The sequence below is a fragment of the Corvus kubaryi genome, unplaced genomic scaffold (assembly GCF_017639235.1).
Source record: "Corvus kubaryi isolate FWS band 111438036 unplaced genomic scaffold, C.kubaryi_AGA036_p1.0 37302, whole genome shotgun sequence".
In the NCBI taxonomy this organism is placed as follows: domain Eukaryota; kingdom Metazoa; phylum Chordata; class Aves; order Passeriformes; family Corvidae; genus Corvus; species Corvus kubaryi.
The window spans coordinates 3,610,422-3,629,006 of NW_024581095.1; the positions used below are offsets into that span (position 1 = coordinate 3,610,422).

Here is an 18,585-nt window from a genome sequence, read left to right on the forward strand (position 1 = left end):
CAGATGTAGGTATAAGATTAATCAGCATACTGCCCTTCCTAAACCACTCTACAAAATCCTCAGGCTTTATGTTTTCTGACTCTTGCATAATGGCCATGATTTCAGGTTGAGGAAGAATCTTAAGACTTAGCTTGTACTTAGCTAATTTGTTGAATTCATCTGAAAAGAATTTCTGCAATACATCATTTGAACAGAAGTAAGAAGTCTGGTTTAATGATTTCTGAGCCTGTGTATCAGAAAGCAAAGAATTTAAGCTCTGCATTTTACTACAGAGGTTGCCTTGCTGAGATCTGCAGACACCTGGCAAGAGAAACTGGAACATGCTAGAACCCTATCTGTATTTTTCAGCTTTCAATGTATAACCACTGCTCACTGAAAATTAAAAGGAAATTTAAGATGTATCAGAAACTTCCATTAGGAAACAGAAAAAATTTTGTTTACTTTTTCTAACTTGAGTACCTGTGAATCCTACTGATGTCTGGACTCTTGAATGCCATTACAGGGAATGAAATGGAAAATAATTCAAGAGTTGTAATGAAATCTCTTCAATTTTTTTGTGTTTTAATCCCAGCTGGCAAAGGACTCAGTGTTGTTTGACTCAGTATTTGTCTTATTGCTTATGCCAACTCTTAGAGACTCTATATTGGTGTTGCAAGTGAGTTACCCCACCCCCCCACCAATACAACAATGGTAAATATGTAGGTACATATTTAAATGCCAAGTTTAATCACTTTTTTTTAAATCTGGAAAACAAAAAAATTATTAAGTAATTATTTTATGTGTTTTGCCTTTTGCTTCAGAATGCAATCTCCTTCCTATGCTATTCCATCTGTCAAGTGATTATTTTGATTAGCTTAAAAGCCAGCAAAAGGCTGTTTTCCTTGGTGACTTGTCTCTTGTTAAGCACCTTGTGCATGCCAGCCTGGCAGTACACTTCTCTAGGAAGTGTTTTTTAAGTAACACCTCCTGTGAAAGAAGAAAGTGAGCCAGGAAGTCCTTGAAAATACAGAATTTATTGGGAATCAACTCACTTTTGGAGGAAGGGATGGGACAGTTTCACAGACAACAGCAACAAACTGAACATCACAATTTCAAAGACCATTTTAACTACAGGTCAGCTCAAAAACCCTACCACTTTTCCCCTAATACTCTACTTAAGAGTACATGTTATGGAACAGAGCTAAAAGCAACCTAAACAAAGCAGTTTACAGGCTGCAGTGAATTTTTGTGATGCACCTTCATTTGTCTATTCCACCTTCCTCCAGAACAGTCCACTCTTCTGACTGGACATACACAACACTCCTTCAGCACTAAGCAAATATAGAATACAAGTAGTAAAGAGAGAAACCTATACTTACAGGACCTTCTAACAATTTTTCTGCTATTTTGTTTAACAATAGTCAACTACTTATTTAACAATAACAACTTAATACAAACAGATAAACCACAAACTGACATCCAACAGAGAAAGAGAATGAGGTGTTTTTTCAAAGATTGGCCTTTGCTGGAACAGGAGGCAAAGGGAAACCCTCACAATTCCTGGCACAGTGCTCACCCAGCAGAGTGGGGCATGCAGGGGGCCAGGGGAAATGCAGGAGCATCTGCAGGGGATTGAAACAGCCCCGGGAAGCAACTGCAGGGACCAGGGTTGGCAAACAGGGACCAGGCTTGTTCAGCCTTGAAAGAAGAATGTTTGTAGGAGTATCATTGGGGACTACAAAGAAAGAGACTACCTTTCACAAGGAATCACAAGGAAAAGACAAGGGGTAATGGGTATAAATTACTCCTGGGAAGATTCTGTTGGACAGCAAAGGAACATTTTTCATAATGAGAACAATCAGCTCTTGAAATAATCACCCCTGGAATGTGGTGGATTTCCCAATGCTGGGCTTGTTTAAGATCCATCCAGAGAAGGTGCTGGTGATCTTGACTGGACCATGCTTTTGCCAGGAAAGCTGGATCAGATAATCCTTAAGGTTCCAACCTAATATTCTGTGATTCTTGCAATAACAGCAATGATTAAAGAAAAAAAACCAACCAAAATACCCACCTTGAGTCCCGGATTTTAAAAACTGTTTATTGTACCCAGTGACACATTATTTTGCTACTCCAACAAATGCTGTACGTAGTAATAAAAAGCTTTAGTACTCGACCAGTACATGAATTCCTAGCCAAAATAGAGTATAGGGAACAAATCAAGCACTTCTTCTACAGAAGAAGCAGTAAGATCCACCATGTTTCTGAGCATGTCAAAAGAGGACAGGAGCAAATCTTATCAAGATTAAGGGCAATGGGGTGCCTTTTAAAAAAATAAAAATAAAGTCATTATCACAATCTATGAAAGGATATCATAGTTACTGCAAGCCCATGGGCTCATACATTTGACATACAAAAAAAAAAACGATGCTTGACACAAATTCTTCTTATTCATAGATAAGATAAAGTTTTGGAGCAAGATTTTCATTTATCTGAGTAAGGAAGTACGGAAAACCAACAGCCAGCTATTCAAACTAAATAGCATGCAGAAGCAAATCCAAGCTGATTGCAAAATACCAGCAAGCCAAGTTTCAGAAAAGGTCACAATTCTTTTATGCCAGATTCTCCAAGGCAATCATCATACTGAATAATGAATACTCTTAAAAATACAGCCTATCAGCAGAGATATTTGTTCACATGAGTGCAAGTCTAATCTCATTAACTCAGTTGCAACATTCATGAAAAGACTCACCCATGAGCATATGAATTGGAAACCTGGTTATGAGCCAAACTACCTAATCACCAACTCTAAAGCACACAGGTGTGTTTGCAAGAAAATGTGGCAATGACTTTTATTTTTAGTATAACATACACTCTTTTGCTTGTTTTTATTTTAACAATCAAGTTCCCATAAACTATTTTGACACTAGTTCAATTACAAGCTAAGAAAACTACTTTGCTATCAAAAATTTGTACAAAATTGTAATTCTTAATTAAGAATACATTTTAATGTTTCTCCTTAATGCAGTAGCATGAAACATCTACAAACTAGAGATAAGAGACTGTCCGTCCAGAATCAGATTTGTGAAGAAACTCATTTTACATGTTCATATTTTGTCTAGTTCAACTACAAAACTTTCACATTATTGAACTTTATAAACCTGTAAAAGTGAAGTTTTAGACTAGTAAAAGGAAACATTTTTTTAATTAACACACTAATGCTTATTAAGGGTACACCAGTGACTTTTTTTGATAATGTAAGAACAGTTGATTAAAAGATTTCTTATGTATTACAGTGCTTATTAGAAGTTTTTCCAAATGCAACACCCACTCACCTACAGTCATGCAATAACTTGTCAAAGTAGCATTTTAGCTCCTCCTAGATGACATCATCTGTTTTTTAGCAAGAAGTCCCAAATCTCCCATTCCCAGTTCCCCACTCAAAAAACCTGATTTTTCTGACATAAGGTGAAAGCTACCAAGAAGTGAGGGGTGTGGGCTGAGGAGAGAAAATACAGAAGTCATTCACATGCTATATAGAAATAGTAAACAATATTCTGAATAGGACTTTTGGATGGAGTCTACTACTCTGTAAATTTTTTTTTTTATTCTATAAATACCTTTTCCTGAATTTTCTTCTTTCTGGGTCAAGAACATGCATTTTTGCAGGAAAAGAAAAAAGATCAGTAGAGAATTTTCCAAAAATGCTCAGTTTGAAATGCTACGCAAAACATTACACAGACTTAGCTTAAGTTATAAGTAAAAATGTGTCTGCAGCAAGACATAATAAATTATTCAAGCTGAGTCCCAAACACTGAATCCCAAACGATTCCAGAAATGCAGTAGTTGAAAGCAATCAGGAAGACATCTGAGACTAAAGCAAAAAAAAAAATCCAAAGATAAGTATTTTTTCATTCACATAAATGTTTCATTGTCACATTATAAGTCCTCCTTAGCCATTGATAAAATACAGAAAGAAAGCACTTTTAAATGCATTTTGGTGTAAAATATGACAAATTTTGTACAACAAAATTTGCCCAGTTTATGATAATAAAGAAGCAGGTCAGCTATCAGCAGACTAAACACACCGTCAGAAAGTCAGTACCTACTTCAGTTGTTGAGAACAGTTACATATTTTTAACGCTATTACTATCTCAAATGGGGAAACACTTGTTTTTCCAATGGATTACACTGACAGTTTAGTATGAGACAAGTTATTTCACTAGTTAACAGTACAAATCAACGTAAAATAAAAATAAGGCAGTACTACAACAAAGCAGTTCTAAAAAATCCAACCATGATGGAAAGGGGAGAAAGAGTTTAGTATTACACATTACTTCCATTTCTGATACTCTTAGGTGTGTATGGAAGCATTAGGGTGTGATCCCTTGGCAAGAAACATAATACATACTCCAAACTCACCTTGGAGCACAGTGCTTACCTCCCCTAACACTTTCAGATTAAGCGTGTAAGTTCCACAAACACACCATAATTCCATCATTTTCACCTTAACTGCCTTCCAGCAATTCAGGCTTGAAATCAACGTACAAGGACATGGCATAGTGAGGCAAAGATCAAGGCTAAAGTCAAAGACAGAAGCCAGGTGACCAAAGTACAGTAATTCTGTATTAAACAGTGTAATTGGCATGGCATTTTTCAGCTGCAATCAAGACATTTTAAGTGTTAGAAACAAGGGTACAACTTACATAGGAGAACCTCCAAACCAGCAAGAAGAAATTTGTCTTCTTCTCAGGTTCAAATCACATCCTATGCTTCCCTTTTTTTATTCAAGGGGTATCTTCAAACTCTTTTACAAGATAGGGCTGTAGGCCTGGTGAAGTACAGCTCTTTTCCAAACATGGCTGTTTGCTCTTATCAAAGGTGACAGCCTCAGTGACTCAAATATTGGGATTTCTGTCTTCCTTTATCCTCTAGAAGTAGACTTCTAACTTTTGAATCAGACTTTAGCAGCAAGAAGGGATAATATCAATACGACTGTTACTCAGCACACTTTTGGTGGGGTTTGAGTAGCCTCTGTAAACATGTTATATTTTATAAATTGCATCATAAGCAGAATTATTCCTTCTAGTTTTTAAGCAAAACCCATAAAAACTTACTGTCACAAAAAAAACCAGATGACAAACCTGGCTTTCAGACTGCCTTTCAAATTATCTGCTCAGCAAAATTTTTTGTAGCAACATCTGTCTTTGTATCAAGACACAATCCGGTATGGCAATCCATAGAAGTGCCAACGCTTGCTGGCAACACGCCTGCTGAAGAGGGTGGCAGGCACAGCAATGTGAGGACAGAGGGTCAGCATTCTTGTCTTCTGAATAAAGGACTCACTAATGCCACAGCAAACTTAAATTTTGGATGTTTTAAGGTAAGAAAAAGAAAGCGGGAATTGCTCTGTGATGATGAAATACAAATACGTGCCAGAGATACCAGAGGGGAAGTTACTAGAGGTGAGGTTGGAAACTGGGATATGGTGGGGGGGAAACTTCACCACTGAAGCTCCATAGTCTAAACTGCACTTTGAATCCAGTGATTAGGACACTGCAAACTGTCAGCCAACAGTTTGCAAAAATACTCTAAAAGTAAGAGTTTTGATTTTAAGATATATGAGTTCTTCTGAAAATAAGGCTTGAAAACTCAATGTCAATTTTCTTTCCTCAAAGCTGAGGAAACAGCTTTCCTAACAGCTACTCATGGCAGCCTAGTAAGCACTTCAAGGGTCCTTTGATAACACATTTTTGCAATCACCTTTGTATGGCTATGTAATGATTTACTTTAAGTCACAATGTTTGTGAGGAAAACAAAGAGCAGGAATATAGTGAATAAATGCCATTTCTAGCTAAAGCCTTCAGGAAGAAATGGTGTGGTGTATCATGGGTAAAGATCCCACGTATAGAAATTAACCACACACTTCATTAGATCATTTCCTCTTGTCCCATCATTTGTTACTTGGGAGAAAAGCCTGACACGCACCTGACTATAACCTGCTTTCAAGTAGTCACAGAGAGCCATCATAGCACACCTAGAAGTTTAACTCCCAGCTTAGGGCTGTATGCACTGCTTGCCTTCTCTACATAAGCAACCTGAAGCAACAGAAGTAGAAGCTTTTTAACTTCACAGCAGCAAGCACACAAATTCCCCAAGCACAAGACCAGCTGTGTCAAGCTACCAGGAACCTGAGCTGCGCAGTTGCAATACAGTTGCATGGGATTTCAATCATAGATAAGGGCTTTATTTATAAGCAGTGTAACTGTACAAAATACATAACAAAATCTCATGATGTGTCCACATAGCTTTTGTTTCCTACAGGCAACCTGATTGAAGGATAGCAAACTATCTGGAGCAAGTAGAAAGAAGCAATTTTGAAGCAGTGGGCACCAGTGTCACTATTACCAGATGGCTCAGAGATGCCACAGACTCCTTTATTCCTCACTCTGGCTCCATGATCCTTTTAAAGGCACTCAAATAAAGAGACAGCTCCACACACAGGTTAACTTTACAGAAATGAAGGAGAATGACTGTGCAGAGGAAGAGCATGGAGGACACATAAAAGTGGTACAGAAAAAAACCCTAATGCTGTTTAGATGCATGAACTCTTCATGTGTTAACATAACTGATAGATGGAAGGTGATCTTCATTTCCTTGTCACATGCTCACTACATGAGAACTTTTCCCAAAACCTCATGACTAGACATCTCAAATTTGTTGTCAAATAGTTTTAACAGATTTTAATACTTTATATGAAATTACCATTAAGGTTTTTAAAGGGAAGACAGGAACAGAGCATTTTTTAGTAAAAACAGGTAGAATTTATTCTAACACAGTTTCTTGCTTTCCTCATATGTTCAAATTTTCCTATTCATCCATTTCTCAAAACAGGCAATTCTATATAACCTCTCATTACTTATCCTGTACTTTCATGGGTGTTTTGTATCAGATGACAAAACAGCGCTATCATTTAGCAGTCTTGGCACTGTACTTTGGCTAAAGAGAATTAAGTCTGATTTGGCATTAAACTGCAAAGATAAACATTTTCACTCTCTTTAAGTTATTTAGAAATCAGAGAGGGCTGACTGAATTTAATCATCATTGCGCTGCCTTTGGAGAAGGACAAAAAAATGATGAACACCACCAAAAAATAGAGCTGTGTTAAAACGAGCTATATTTAGCACTACATGAACAGAAGCCAGTACTGCTCTCCTTCATTATGACATTGACAGTACCAAACAGAATGCCTGACCGGTTTCCAGGGGGCTTCAGCAGCTACTGTTGATGCACTGCAGAAAACAGATTGACACTGAAGCCTATTTGTACTCTCTGCCACCATGTGCTCTCCTACCATCCAGTTTAAGACAGTTAAGCAAAAAGACATCAATTACAACTGCCCTTCCAAGATGCTGCTTGGAATAGATGGAGCATATATCTGAAGCTTGCTTTCCTGCTAAGCACTGATTGGTTTTAAACAACAAAGTAATCCTAAAGATCCATTACCAAATATCGTGGGAAACCAGGTATTCAGTGGCAGCCCTATCTCCAGTTTTGTCAGTCATAATGTTGCACAAACTAAGAATCGGAATATAAATAATAGTGGCCATAAAAGAAATCAACAAATTAAAATCTGACAACTTGCTTTTGAAAAAAAGTAGGTTTATAATGCAAATCTGCCAGCTAAACACAAAAGTTTGTCTATTTATACACGAGATGCAGAAATGACTTTTAAAATGTAATCAGAAAAGGTCAATTTGTTTTCTTGTTCAAAACAATCTCACTAGAACATTCTCAAAAATGCATTTCACTGATAGCTATAACTATTCGTATTAAAAGGGAGAGATCATATACTTTTTTCCTATCCCCTGTTGAACATCCCCTACAACAATGAAATGCTTGGCTGTGTACGGTACCCCCAAGACAACAGACATATCTTCATCCTTCTAGCACCTAGCTGAATTCACTGAAGAGGTTTTTTTGTTGGTTGGTTGGTTATAATTAGCTCACGCTCAGCACCAAGTAATACTGACTGCCACTCAGATATGCTTCACCTACAAGCTTCACCTGTGTTTTAATTACTACAGCAAAACCATCCACTATACCTCCAAAGGCTCCACAATTATGTAACATTAAAAGATAAAAACTCTTTTAACTAAAGGAGGTTACCCATGGTAGTCATAGTGCACTGCTTGCAGAGGAAATGGTTAAAATACTGAAATATTGATAAAGCTTAACAGCTTCCTGAAAAAAATAGTTTTCTGTAGAAGTGGATGTTGAAAATGTCTTCTTAAATGAACTCTCATTCACTCATAAAATAAAAATACAAGCCTAGAGTTTACACTCCAGTACAAAAAATACTATTATAGTTGGGTATTTATCTACCTTTTTAAAGCATTCTTCTCCAAAATTCACCAATAAAGCTTTTAAGGCTATGTTAACAGTGAAGAATCTCATACTCTCTTGTCCCACAAAAACTTCATGAAACAGTGAAAGATAAAAGATGTAACCTACATCTGTTAAACATAACAAAGACCTGCACGACATTCAATCCCACCTGAAGAGTAAAGCACACATATTACAGAGCTCTGACACATAAATAAAACTAAGAAAAAACTGATACTAGAAAATCATTCCTAAAGAACACCAAGGATGAAGAGTATGAAACACATACAAAAACTAACTCTTTATGTACTTCTCTATGAATGTGGGTATCATGTGTATCCTGTATATAATTTAAATATATAATAAGAGACTAATTCACAAGTGCTTCCATGGAATTCTATTCCTAGAGCTTCCATGATACAAGGCAGTAGCTGATTAACTACAGATTGGGAACCAAAGCACAAGTTCATGCAAGGCCTCATGTAACCAAGCCAAGAGCTAAAATCCTGCTCACTCATACCAGAGCACTGCTTGCAACAAATCATCATACCAGTTCTTGCAAAGTCCCCTTGCTGCCTTCAGTAAAGCTCACCAGAGAAAGTACACACCACAATTAAATAGGACAATTCAAAAATCTTACCCTGGAGTTGACTGTCAGGTGGAACATCTCCCTATTACAGTATCTCATTTTAGTTACAGACAAACAGAAATACAATACTTACCACTTGTAGTTCTTACAAGGTAACCTCTATTAATGGGTGAGATTCTGTAACCAACAAGTAAGATACAACATACACTTTCATACTTACTCTAATTAAAGGAGAATATATTTATAAAGCCTCATTATCTCTCAAGAACCTAATTGCTTTATGGTTTTTCTTTTTCAAGCCTGAACTGAAAAAAAAAATTGCATTAAAACAAGCTCAGGTCTTTCCTAAATGAAAGAAATTGCCAAGTATCACCTTGTTAGGATGAAAGAAACAGGATCCAATTCTTTTACTGCCCCAAACATGATGGCCTTACCTCTTTCATGTCCCAGGATGTGCCTAATTTGCTATTTGAGACAAACATATGAAAACAGACAGTCCTCTTTCCAAGATTTCCTGAAATCACAAGTTAGGGACCAAGTGTCTTTCTCCCTTTTGTCTTTAGTAGAATTGATGGCATGCTTGGTTCCATGTATGTTTGGGTTCCTCTGTTTTCCTTTGAGGATGGCAGATGACTTTCACACAAAAAAAGGAACTGCATCAGCCTTCTATCTCCCTTGTAAAGCCATTGTTCCTTAAGAATCCAGTCAATTTAGAAGAGGAAACAGCTACTATTTTTAGCAGTTTTGCAAATCTGCACTGACTCATACTCAGACAAACTGATTAATTGTTCCAGGATTATTTTGTGAATTCAGCTGCATGGCACAGGATGGGCGAAAAGGCTAAGCAAAAGCACTCCACACTAGTCTGGTCATTCACTAAACAGTTACCACATCCAGAAAGTCTATAGCAGTGATTACGTGAGCTGGCAGTGAGGCTAAACTCAAGAGCGGTCAGCCAGGGGGATTCCCTGAGGCATTCCCGTTTCCAGGTTGGTTTCTTCAAGAAAGAAAGGGAGGGATGGCATACTAAGTGGAGTACTTCGAAGTGGTTCAGATTTAATCTAGCTTTTCTAGGAATACCTCAAGGAAATTTGTACTGTGACATTCCTTCTAATGGACTACATAGACTCCTTTAAACACCAGAATGTGGCAACACTGCAGTTCTACAGTGCTTTTCTGAAGAACTTGCTCCTTTCTTACCTTTAAATACACATACCACTTCTCTAAAGGCATTTCTCTAAAAAAGCAGTATGGAATCAACTACTACCTTCAAATTATGTTAATTTTTTAGTTAAAGAAGAAACAAGCAAACAAACAAACAAAAAAACCCCACCCTAGAAGTAGCACAGCGGTTGTAAAGTTCTGCTTTCTTGTAGCACTCTGACCCCTCTTCACAAGTTCATAAGACACTCCTTACATATCATCTAGTAACAAGATTCACCAGCCTAGCTCTACCACTCAACTCTAAAACAAGACAAACACTACTAGACTGTCTCAGCAAGTAGTGGAAGTCATACACGGAAACCTTCCAGAAAGATCCAAGACTTTAATTTCTGTAGAAATCCAGATAGACTGGCTTAGTTCTAAGATTTGAAAGTTCCCTTTTGACTCCCACCCTTTCCCACCATAAAGAGCTTACAGATCTACATCCAGAAAAGTGAAAATAAGACTCACACCAATTATAATGTTCAGCTTTCACTGAAGTAAATATAATTTTTTTTCAGCCAAGATTTCAGCAGCACCTCCAACTGAAATAATTTACTTTTATACTCATTCTATTGCATGTAAAATAATATAAAAATAGCTCTGTTAAAAAAAAACCCAAACCAACAAGACAAACCCCTACCTACAACCTCTCTGAGGTAACACATGACATAACTTAGGAACAACACCACTGAACCATAAATTAATGCCTCTTCTAGATGCACAACATTGCTTCTATTCTTAGGTTAAAAAGATTGAAAACAAGAAGGCAAAACAATCATGTGGTTTCAAAATTTTGACCTATATTCAGGGAAAAAAACCCCACATAACAATACAACGACTTGGAGGATATGGAATAGGATGACTGAAAAACAGAACAGAACCTATACATGTTTGCATGTACAAATGAAGAAGCTCAAAATGAAATTCTAAGGAAAAAAATATCACCGAAGTCCTATTTCCCCCACTTGACATTCCTGACACTGAATACTGTCAAGATATTCTCTTGCTTTTTAAAAAATTCTCCAGAATTAGGTGTTGTACATAAATATGGCAGAGACAAACCAGCAAATTCAGAATAACACAAGCTCTAGAGAATGGTAAAATGTTTTTCTTAGCACACCATTATTTTTGTTGTATATTTACCTTTATAGTTTTTTTCCCCTTGAAGAATATCTAAGCCACCCATCACTACAAAATGATCATATTCACAGTATATGACAATATTCCCAACACCTGAAGACAATAATTTTAGAACAGGAGAATATAATTTTGGAAATCAATACGCTAGTTACCAGTCAATACAGAATGGAAATATTTATAAAAGCCTTGAACTTTAAAAATCCATTCAGGAGAATGTCAGTTCTTTCTAACTACCCGTTCTGCCTGTTTTAATTATCATTATTACACAGATTTAGACAAACATGTGCACATGGTTCCAGACAAAAGAAAAGCATTTAGGAAAAAAAAAAACAGTTACAAAAAAATTATGCAGATTGTTCTTCATTTTCATACAGCCACAGAGGGGAAACTCTCTCTAGTGCACAGCTGAAGCATGATTTTTGGAATAATGCAGGGGGAAAGAAAAGACAAAAAAGACACAGCTGTTGCATAGTTGCTTATGGATTTTTCTACATTTTTAATAGTCCTGATTAAATTATCCAATCTTACAGAAATATATGAATGCTTATCTACAGGTAATTAATTACATTTTGACAGAACAAAATTATTAGGTACTTTTCTGTAAGCAAATCCTAGCAAGATTAGGGTACATCTTTTCTCCTATTAACTGAAATACCAAGCAAACCACAGAGCCTTCATCCCCCATTCCACATGCATGCGTACAAATAATGTCAGAAGAGATAGGACACAATTGAGTAAACTTTACTGATTCTGAAAGACATTACAATTAACTTCTGTGCAAACAAAGACAAGCTCCATGCTTTAAAGATATAACTATGTAAAATTGCTTAAAGCTTTGTGTTGGAAGAAAATCTGGCCATATCATCCAGACTGAGAAAGGCAAGGTGGTCTCAGTTCCAGGTCCCCACATCCAACCATGGAGAGGTTAAGCATATATCCCCACCATGCATAAAAAACATATGTTTTACATACATATTATGTACAAAACTGTACACATGACCAGCCATGGGGCAAGGAGGAAGGTAGAGGAGGAGGGCATAATAATTTAAAGCCAGCACATTCCTAGTGTCAGGTCTTGAACTCAATTTCCTTGTTCAAACAAGGTCAAAAATGTATCCAGAATTTCTATCTGAATAGTAACTTCCCCAAATATCAGGGAATATATTCAGAAACTGTCCACAGATTCTCATGTGCCAACCAGCTATTTTTTCTCACAGTTGTATCTGAACAGAGAGATTTTAAATTCCAGAAAAAACCCACCACGATTTTAGGGTACAGTTGTACTAATGGCTAAGTTGATACAGCAGAATATGCTCAGAGCTAATGCTCTGCAGGGCAATTAATTAGATTAATTAATTAATTAGAGAAAGACTACTCTTTTCAGCATTGAATTGACTTAACATCCTCAAAAATTCTTAGCTTTACCTTAGATAATGTTCTAATCTGTTCTCGTTAGATAATATAAACTGAAAGAAATCCCAATTTACCCTGTTCAAGTCTTTTTTTTTCCTTCAAGAACTTCTCCTTCAGCCCATATTTAAGGTAATTATCTCTCTCTTCATCTTCATCTTTTTGAAACTCACTCTGTGATGTCCTTCTGTAGGTCACTATTACAGTACTATTTGAAAAAAGCATGTTTCTTTCTTTAAAGTAGTCTTCATCCTTTCCCCTCAGTTCTCCTGTAATCCTGCTTGTTTTCTGCTCAGAATGGAGAAAACACAGCAATGATTAATGACACCACTGCAATGGAAGATCTCAAGAGTGCACCCAAACATGCATCCTTATAAATGACCTAACAGGATTATAGTGGAAAAACAAACAGAAACCCTGTTTCTGTAATGAACTGTTTGAATGTGAAATCTGAGCATAGAGTCAGAAGACCTGGTGGGAGGAAAAACAAATCAAATCCATTAATAAACATGAAAAAGAAGCTCCCATCTACAAACTACTACTACATCATTAGACACACATTCACTAAAGAAACACACATATTACATACTGGCTGGTTATGTCTAACATGCCAAACTGAAAACCAACCAAACAAAAAACATTGAATGAAAAACAAACCAAACAAAAAAGAATGTACAAAAAACCCCTAGTCTAACCTCCTGTGCTAAAACAGAAAAGATGCACCATTCCTAGAGCCATAAAGGAGGACACCGTGACCAATTCAAACTTGCATTAAATACATAAACAGACTTTATTTTTTTAAGTGTCAAATATCAAAGTTAATAGGTATCAGAATCGGAAGGGGTGTTGGTTTCTTCAGTTTATCTAAAATACTATTCTTTTCCATATTAATGTCCAAACTAATAGCTAGGCAGTCAAGAGAGAGAAAAAAAGAGCACGTACATCTTTATACTAGAAAGCAAAAAATCCTCAGTCCACAAGGAATTAAAGATACTCAAAAGGCACAGTATTGTCACTAGACTATCTTTCCTATTCTTCTAATGCACCACATCTATTGCAATTAATAGCACTAAAAACTAAGTGTCTCATCAGTCAGTGCATAATAAGCATTTTGCTTAAGAAATGCCAAGAGAGGACCCCTTTTCCCAAAGCAGACTTAAGTGTGTAAATAAGCCAAGAGATGTTATGGTCAAAAAGCAGAAAACAGGCAGAGGTTAAGAAAAGTTATTTGCATACTGGATATGCATGAGAGGGGGAAGAAATAGAGGTACACTGGTGGACTTGTACAATACATACCACCTTAATGTAGAATTTCCTGCAACACCAAAGCCCTTTTTTAATGTGGGGGATGGGGGGGTTTTGTTTTAATAATAATTTTTTTTTAAAGTGAACATTTTTCTCTTCAGTAGTACTCCCATTACATTATTTGGATGATCTTCTTATGATTAAAAATAAAGCTCTGCAAATTTAAATTGGTAAAAACCTTCTAACTATTGAATAAGTCAGGTTTTTTACTTCAGGGATTTTTGGTTTTTATATTTTTGTTTTTTATATTTATGAAAATTACCTAGAGTTTGTCATTACATTTAAATTACACCAAGCTATGCACAAGTGGTTCATCTAAAACATACTTTATGCATTTAGTGAACAACAGGGAATAAGAACAAACCAACACTGAAACTTCAGTGTGAGGATACATAAAAATTACTCAATACGAAGCAAAAGTCACTTACCTTCCAGTCTCATGAATTACTAAAATAACACTGGATAACAGAATGTATGGAGAGATCTTTAGTGAGGGCTGAATCATCTTCATGCAGACGCTCTGAACAGCCCCTGTATGCATACTGACATCATCAGTAAAGACGTGGAGGCAAAGGATACTATGGTAACCATGCAATGTGCTGAGAGAGAAGCCTTTAATTGCTTCAACAACTTCCTGCGGCTCGTGCTACTAGGTTTCCATTTGCTCAGAAAGAAATGAAGGCTGTCACAGAGGCAGTGTGATACTGCGCAGAAGAAAACCCTCCACTGAATCCTGATTCTGTTAATTGTGATGTGACTTTTTAAATGACAAGTGTCATAGCTTGAATCTGTTACTGAAATCTTCTGACATCTACAAGATTTGTCAGGAGTCACAGGTCAAGAAACAATACTGTCAGGTAGCAATTTTATAAGCATTTCTGTTTTCTCTACGCATTGATACCATCACATTGGGATATTACCTTCTTCAAGTCACAGCACAGTTTTAAGTGTAGAGCGTTCTTCTGCACCAGAGGGTAAAACAGTGTTCACAACAAAACCTGAAGTCCAGCTAATACTAAAGCTCAGGTATAATATAAACTGACATGCTGCGAAACAAGGTATTTATCCTGGTATCCTGTCTCTTTCAACTTCAATGACTATTAGCCAGTAGACCACTTACCAAGGACAAGACTCTGGGAAATATTACCAGCAGTGACATGATATGGCCCAAAGATAGCTGAATAAGATGATTTTGGCTGTTTTCCAGAAAACTGGACTACTATCTCTCCATTTTACATACAAATAGTTCAGCAGATATTTACTTGTTTTCTCAAAACTGAAGAATAACCACATGACTAACAATCCAATCAGAATTACACAGTTAGTTGGGATTCTCCCAGTTTAGAGTATCTAGAAGGGCCACCATAAACAGGTTGCTTAATCAATGCCACTGTTTCAATTTTAATGTCAATCAAACTCCTGTGAAGAAGTTATGCTTTTCACAGTTAGGTTGGAAGTCCTCATCATGAAATGCATGGGTTAAGAACGTTACTGGGCCAACCACTTTCACAGCTAGATGTCATCTGGTCTTACAGATCAAATTTTGCACTCCTATTTTAAAAAAGCACATTTCATGGCCCCCTTTTCAAACATAAGGGCAAATTCCCTCAGATGCTTCACACACATGCTGCTTTTCATTGGAAATTTTCTGCACACACACGGTTTCAAAACCATTTGATCTAAGGAACCAAGGGTATTGTCCTCCACCCCAGTATTTTTATGTATATAATGCTATGCACACTTTAGGGGAAAAGGTAGAGAGAGAATAGAAGTAAAAAACAGCTAGAGAGTTGCCTTTATCACAAGTTACAACTCAGTTAAGCTCCCACTAACTGCAGCAATGCAGAAAGCCGTAACAAGAAGCTTCTTATGTTGATCCTCTGTTGAGACCAGTATTATGTCTCCAGCGGACACTAACAACACTCACCCATGCATAAATACAGAGAAAAACAGCAGCTGAACACAGTAGCTCAACAAAACCAGAAGACTGTACCCTCTCTGTTCCCTCCAACTCCATCTTCAGAGACTGATGTTACAAGCATGGCAGCTCCTTTTAGGAAGCCCAAAAGTCAAAAGAGCCACAGCAGTATGAACAGTGAAACTTCTTCTAAATCCAAGGTATGAGAGAGGTAAAGGTGCTTACCATCTCAAATTAATTTCCAAGTTAATAGCTTAAAAAAGGAAAAAGAAGAAAAAAACCACATTAGCCTGAAGCCAAATAGAAAAGCTTGTTCTAAAATTAAAGCACTAAACTTCTGACTATTGAGTTGAAAATACAGTTACAAAGGATGAAAATGAAAACACAATTTTAAATTGCTAGATGACACATTGAGCTTTTAAAATGACACTTATGCAAAATATCTTTCCCACAATCTCCTTCCTGTTTTGGGAAAGGGAAGATCAGACAGTACCTGCAGATCTACTAAATTACATCCATCCTCTCAGAGGATGTAATAATAAATCAAATAAATCCCTCAGTTGTCTTGATTTAGCAGCTAAATGTCTCAGGTTTTTCCAACTAGAATCTCATGTAAAAGTGTTTCTCTGGGTCAATTCCACAACTTCCTCTTCACCTATAGTTAACTCACTTGACTGCGTTAAAAACTAAATAAAAGGCTACATCGTCCAGTCCTTGAACAGTAACTTAATTTAGTATGGAATGCTAGTACTCTCAGGGTTTGTATATAAAACATCCCTCTTGCAATTGCTACAGAAAAACAACCGATTTAGGCTAGATATAAAGTAGGGAGACGGGTATCAGAGGCGGATTAAAAATACCAAATGGCACTTTTTCATCCTTCTTAGTATTTCTTTGAGCTGAATAAAGTTTGGTTTCAAGAGGGCAAAAAAAAAAAGGAAACCACAATAAGCAGTCACAATATTTTTGAATGTCTATAAACAGGCACAAGCTTAGGATGTCAGCATGGAATAGGACTGCAAATAATGATGCAATGGTATGTAGAAGAACCATCTTGACATCATTTTTGAGGCCACATGTAATGGTTTCCTCTTATGCCTAAACTCCTACAACTATTACACTAACACTTCACAATCATTCAAGATTCTCATTTCTACAGCAATAGAAAGAATCAAAGAGTAGCTCAAGCAATCACAACAGCATATTCTGAAGTCCTGCTTTTACTAAGAGAGATTTTAATCTATTTCCTGGCACTCTTCCACAAATTTCTTCCTCTACCCAAGAAAGTAATCTGAGGGCTGGAACATCTCTCCTCTGAGGCCAGGCTGAGGAAGTTCAGTCTGAGCTGTTCAGTCTGGAGCAGGAAAGGCTACAGGGAGACCTTACAGCATCTTCCTGTACCTAACAGGGGTTTACAAAAAATCTAGGAAAGGGATTTTTTAGAAGGACATGTACTGTTAGTACAAGGGAAATGGCTTTGAATTGAAACAGAGTATGTTTAGATGAGATATGAAGAAGAATGTTTAGATAAGATATGAGAGTGGTAAGGCACTGGCACAGGTTGTCCAGAGAACATGTGGACGCCTAGTCCCTGGAAGTGTTCCAGGCCAAGTTGGATGAGGCTCTGAGCAACTTGGCCCAGTAGCATGTGTCCCTGCCCATTGCGCAGGAGTTCTAACAAGACGATCCTTAAGGTCCTTCCAAACAAAACCATTAAACAATCCTATAAGTTTCTATAAAATCTCCCCTCTATATTGAAATCTGTGCATATGCCCTTTAAGTCAATAACTGTCTACCTGCTAAACAGGTAGGTGTAGGACAAGCTGTAAGAGGTACCAGCTTACACAGCAATGAACATTTACCTCATGGTTAAAATACGGCTGAAAATAACAATTATAAAATAATTAGATTATTATTCATCAAAACAGGAAATACTAAATTGGTATTACACATAAAAACCCATACTGTTAGTATGTAAGGGATAACAAATACCAAGTTAAATTAGAAAATATTTTGAATTAGGAGACTCATTGTGTTTTATTTCATACACATACACTTGCAACTAAACGAGAGAGATTTCTCTAATTTTTTACAGTGACATGTTGCCAAAACAGAGCTACAGTTCTTATTACAAGCAACATCAGTGGCAAAAAGGAGGCAATCTCCAGCAGCAATTCCTTACTCTGTAGCACTGGATCCTGAACTTGGTCGTATCATGGAGAAAACACACATAAATAACACAGAGATGTGTATTATAAATAAACACAAATATACAGAAACTGTATACAGCAAAGTATTTTAATTACTTCATGTGGTTCTACTATCAAATTTCTGCAAATCTGGCTCTTACTCAGCATCAGTTCTACTTCAAACATTTGGGCTGGGCAGTCCTAGGCGGCCTTCCCAGAAATAGTGTTAATAGCAGAATGCTACCACACTTCCTTTTTACAGACATTGTTTATTCCTGCACATATCTTCACAATAAACATGTTTTCTGATATTGCAATGCTGGAGGAGAGGACCACTGTGCAAAAACTTCTGGAATGACCAGCACCATCATCAATCTCTTCAAGGAAAGGCAGGGGATGGGGACAAAAGCAGCAGCACAACTGTGTTCTCAATAGGCTGAGACCCTGTTTGTCTCAGCGACACAAAC

The 18,585-nt window shown here is 36.9% G+C and overlaps 1 protein-coding gene across 20 annotated transcripts in view; it reads right to left on the minus strand.

Moving 5' to 3' along the window:
• The window catches only part of PAM (peptidylglycine alpha-amidating monooxygenase), a 132,719-nt gene that overhangs the window by 83,089 nt on the left and 31,045 nt on the right, over positions 1 to 18,585 (minus strand). The window contains exon 1 of one of the 20 annotated variants that reach the window (XM_042028090.1): positions 14,440 to 14,534. The exons of the other annotated variants lie outside the window; for them this stretch is intronic. The gene's annotated coding sequence lies outside the window, so the exon portion shown is untranslated. Of the gene's footprint in view, positions 1 to 14,439; positions 14,535 to 18,585 lie in introns of those variants that run through there. 20 annotated transcript variants of the gene reach the window in all.